This window comes from Hyaena hyaena, unplaced genomic scaffold (assembly GCF_003009895.1).
Source record: "Hyaena hyaena isolate Hyena2069 unplaced genomic scaffold, ASM300989v1 scaffold_814, whole genome shotgun sequence".
Taxonomy (NCBI): domain Eukaryota; kingdom Metazoa; phylum Chordata; class Mammalia; order Carnivora; family Hyaenidae; genus Hyaena; species Hyaena hyaena.
The window spans coordinates 179,669-184,685 of NW_024081445.1; the positions used below are offsets into that span (position 1 = coordinate 179,669).

General features: G+C 38.6%; 1 pseudogene; it reads right to left on the reverse strand.

The window, feature by feature from the left end:
• Positions 1-3,667: 3,667 nt before the first annotated feature.
• LOC120221785 overlaps positions 3,668-5,017 on the reverse strand; it is a 14,280-nt pseudogene continuing 12,930 nt past the window's right edge.

The window sequence follows — 5,017 nt, forward strand, 5'->3', positions numbered from 1 at the left end:
GATGAAGAAATGGATAATAAGTGAACTAGAGTAGTGGCCGCTTCTGAACATAAGGCTAGAGAAGTACCCAGGGTAGGGGATGTGGAAGGGAAAGGGACAGTCTACAGGTTATCTGGATGAATGATCTATTTATTATGTGCAGATATGATTGATTGGTTGAGGTCTTAGGATGAGGCTGCATCCCTGTGGAAGGGGATGCGCTTTATTCTGAAGGGAGAGAGTAGTTATTCAATGGGCTCTTTACAAAAAATTTAAAAAACATATGTCTCCTGACACTTTGAGGCAGGTGAAGAAGGAGGTAAGGTGATACCCACTAGAGGTCTCCAAGCTGAACATGAAATAAGAAAATATACTGAAGTGGTTAAGAGCATGAGCTTTGGAGTAGTCAAACTCAGATTTAAGTCCAGTCTGACATTTTTTAGCTTTGAAAGTTAGGCCAAAAACTACCTCACTTTTCTCTTCTATTAAGTGAGAATGATATCTATTTCATAAATCGGGTATATGGATCAACAAAGGTAATATTTATAAACACACAGTATAGCATTGGATATATAATATACTTTTAATATACTTTAATCCCTTTAATATTATTAATAAAATATATTATCTAGCTACCTGTTAGGCTTCCTGTTCATTTGTTTTTTGATATAGTCATGCCTCAGAGTGAAGTGCATCTTAGTCAATTTAGTCTAAGACTTGCTATGGAGATTTTAAACAGTATTTCTTTTGTCTATTCTTGACCCCTGACATTGAAAAGATGGAGCAGAGAAAGGGGAGAAGGATGGAGAAGAAACTTCAAATGGCAGATGGGAACAAATGTCAGGGCTGCTGGCTCAGATCCCCTCCACTCCCAGAAGAGCTCTGTCCTCTGTAGCTAGCCTGAAAAATCTGGACAGTACATTGTTATGGCATAAGGAAGTATTTCATCAGAGACTTTCCAAAAATGACTTAGATACTCAGACTGAGGGTGTATAAAACTGAAGGTCCCTATCTCTTAGCACAGCACAAATCCATTTATCTCCATTGAGTCTACTGATTATATTTTGAACTCTCACAATCCTATCTGGGTCATTGCTTTTAGTCTTGTGAGTGAATTATTCTATATTAATAATACTTCTGCTTATTCTCACCCACTCTCTTTCCTTGCCGGGCAAATGAATACTGTCCTTTTATTAAACTCTTACTCCTTCTTAGAGTTATTGTCACACAACTTGTCTCCCAAGGACCTAAATCTTACTCATTGGTTCTGAATTGTGTTCTGGCTTACACAACATGTTGTTTTCTGTCTCTTATACAATGGTAGCTCCAGGCTCAATTCTAAATCACTGTTCACACTTACCCTACAATCTAGTCATAAAGGCCTATTCTTCACTGTGACATAGCAAGGTTCCATTTCCCACTCAAGCAGCTTTGTGGATACCCAGAGCCTACAACTCCTGCCCTGCATCCCCTTGTGCCAGTCTCTTGGCAACCTCTCCTAAGGAAAGACTGCCAAGAACCCAACAAACATCTTCTGTTCATCCTTCAAAGAGAACTCTGGATGGACATCAAAATAACTAGGTTTTAAAGACTTAATTTTTTCTTTTCTTTTTTTTTTTGAGAGAGAGAGCAAGAGTGCATGAGCTGGGGAGAGGGAGAAAGAGAGAGAGAGACACAGAGACAGAGAAAGAGAGACACAGAGAGAGAGAGAGAGAGAGAGAGAGAGAGAGAATCATAAGCAGGCTCTACGCTCAGTGCTGAGCCTCAAGCAGGGCTCAGTATCACAACCCTAGGATCATGACCTAAGCTGAAGTCAAGAGTATGAAGCTCAACCGACTGAGCCACCCAGGTGCCCCAGACTTAACTGTTTCTCTTTCATTTGTCTATTCAAGTGTTTTCCCTCATAACTTTTCTTATTTTTGTTTCATTTTAGAAAATTCTTACTATTTTTTGTTTTGTTTTAATAATAGTAGGACCAGTTAACAGGATCTCTACTCTTTTTTTTTAATGTTTATTTATTTTGAGGGAGAGAGAGACACAGAGAGAGGATGCATGAAAGTAAGGGGGGGCAGAGAGAGAAGATGAGAGAGAATTCCAAGCAGGCTCCATGGTTAGCATGGATCCTAAGGTAGTACTCAATTCCATGAATGTGAGACCATGACCTGAGCTGAAGTCAAGAGTTGGATGCTTAACTGACTGAGCTGAGGCGCTCCAGCTGTCCTTTTAAGACATTTTTCAATGTACCATACAATGCTGTTAATTAGAGGCACAATGCTGCACAGCAGTTTTCTAGAACTCATTCATCTTCCAAAACTAAAACATTTTACCTGTTAAAAATCAACTCCCCATTTTCCCAAACCCATAGCCTCTGGCAACCATCATTCTACTCTCTGCTTCTCTTCAACTACTGTAGATACCCTGTAGAAATGGAATCGTATAGTACTTGTCCTTCTGTATTTGGCTTACTATGGACCATTCCAAACATATAAAACAGTTTAAATAACAGTCATAGTCCCATCAGCCAACTTTAAGGTCATCAATTAACATTCCACCTATGTTGATCTGTTACTGTACTGTCCAGCACAATAATGTCTTCACTTCTTAATTCATTAAAGTTAAATAACATATAGAGGTTCAGATACGCATGTACACTTTTCACATTTCAAGGCCCAACAGCCACATGTGGCAAGTGACTATCATATTGGACAATATAACTCTACAAAACAGTTGAACACTTCAATCATCACAGAATGTTTCATTGGACAGTGCTAACCTGTATGCAACCCTCACCACAGAGTATTTTGAAACAAATAACATGTCATGTAAACCTAACACCAATATATTTGCAATATGTTATAATTTTATGAAAATAAATATATTGTAATAATATAACAACAATAATACATAGTAACATCAAATATGGAGTCAGTGTTAAAATTTCCCCATTATAATAACATTTCTTTTTCTTTTTTTTTTTAAATGTTTTATTTATTTCTAGGAGAGAGAGACAGCGTGAGCAGGGGATGGTCAGAGAGAGGGAGTCACAGACTGAAACAGGATCCAGGTTCTGAGCTGGCAGTCAGCACAGGGCCCGACGCGGGGCTCGAACCCACGAACCGCGAGATCATGACCTAAGCGAAATTCGGACGCTTAACCAACTAAGCCACCCAGGCGCCCCTATAATAACATTTCTTAACCTGGGGTACACAGGAGCCTTCAAGGGCTTAGCAAAACCTCTTAGGTTACAAGTAAAAATTTGTTAAAGGATATTCATCCTTTTTCTGGGGAGATGATTTATGGTAGTAGTTCTAAAATTCTTATAAGGGTCAGTTTCTCCAAATTCAAGAAACACTCCCTTAGAAAAATGTGTGGTCAGCTAGATAAATAAAGAGGTGAAGTAGTTTAATTGTTAACACAACTATAAAGATAAAAATGTAATATAAAGAATATATTCTTAGAGACATCTTTTTTCTATACATCTTTTTTTGTTATAGTACAACTCATATATTTCAAATGCATAAAAAAGTTAGAATCATTTATAGTATCCTAAGATAAAATGCCTTTGAATGCGAGCTTCCTTACTGGTACTTTGAGGTCTACAAGACGTATCTAGAAAATTTACTACAGAGGAAAATGAAGACGGCTTAAATCGAATGGGGGTAGGATGGCTTGTGTTTTTTCTTTTTGATTAATTGCTGTAACACTATACTTCAGGTGGCTGAAGGAGTTTCATGTTTCTTTGGACATCCTTAGGCACCACAGCTCTTACAGGACAATATTGATGCTATATGAATTCTGCCACTTGCTAGCAATGATATGGCTCTTGGGTCGTCCATTCCATTAGAACTATGAACTCCATTCATATTAATTTTTGTTATAAATATTACAGACGGGGTTGCCTCTGGGTATTCAGATCCAATTCTATTTTAAGACTGTATATTCAGTTTTCACAAATTGTTCTTGGAGGCCCAATTGTCATCCCTGCCCATCTTGTAAGTGTCACGTCTTTGCCATTTTATAGATCTGAGCTAACTGTCCTATCTCCTATTTCTTCCTGGCCTCCTTCCAGTTCTTCCAACAGTCAAAAATTGTGAGGAACTTTTACTCTTGATCCCACGGTGGCTGTCCTCTTCTTGTGTCACTGTCAGAGGCCCTACCTCTTATTATTTTTAAGTATAAATATATATGGGTGGCTGGAATTTTCACCTGCCATATGGTAGTATATAATTGGGTATGGATGAGAAGAGAACATACTTCTCAGTTTGTTTATGGTATAATTAAGTTAAGACTTCTTAGAAAAGTGGAGCGTTTGCCCTAGACTTCTCCTGTGGTATCCATAAGTATTCACATTCATTCATTTATTCATCCATTCATTCATCCAATACCTATTTATTAATAGCATCAGCCATGTGCCAATGTTATAAATTCACAATTTTGATACGGTTAAGAGATGATCTCAGTTCTAAATGAACCCCTACCTGGAATGTGACTCTGGCTCTTGGAACAGTTAGCTTTACTGCTTTACTGAGGTTAACTGTGCCAAGGTCCAGGGACAGCTGGAGAGAAGAGAGTTTTTTTTTTTTTTTTTTTCCAAATAGTTTATTGTCAAATTAGTTTCCACGTAAAACCCAGTGCTCATCCCCACAAGTGCCCTCCTCTATGCCCATCCCTCCTCCCCCCCACATCCATCAGTCCTCAGTTTTTGTCAGCATTCAAGAGTCTCTCATGGTTTGCCTCTCTCCCTTTCCCCCACCATTTCTGCCCTTCTTCTCCCCCTTGGTCCTCCGTCAAGTTCCTCCTAATCCTCCTATACGTGCAAACATATGATATTTGTCCTTCTCTGCCTGACTTATTTCGCTCAGCATAACACCCTCAAGATCCATCCATGTTGCTACACATGGCCAGATTTCATTCTTTCTCATTGCCATGTAGTATTCCATGGTATAGATAAACCACATCTTCTTGATCCATTCATCTGTTGATGGACACTTAGGCTCTTTCCATGTTTTAGCTATTGTGGAGAGTGCTGCTATGAACA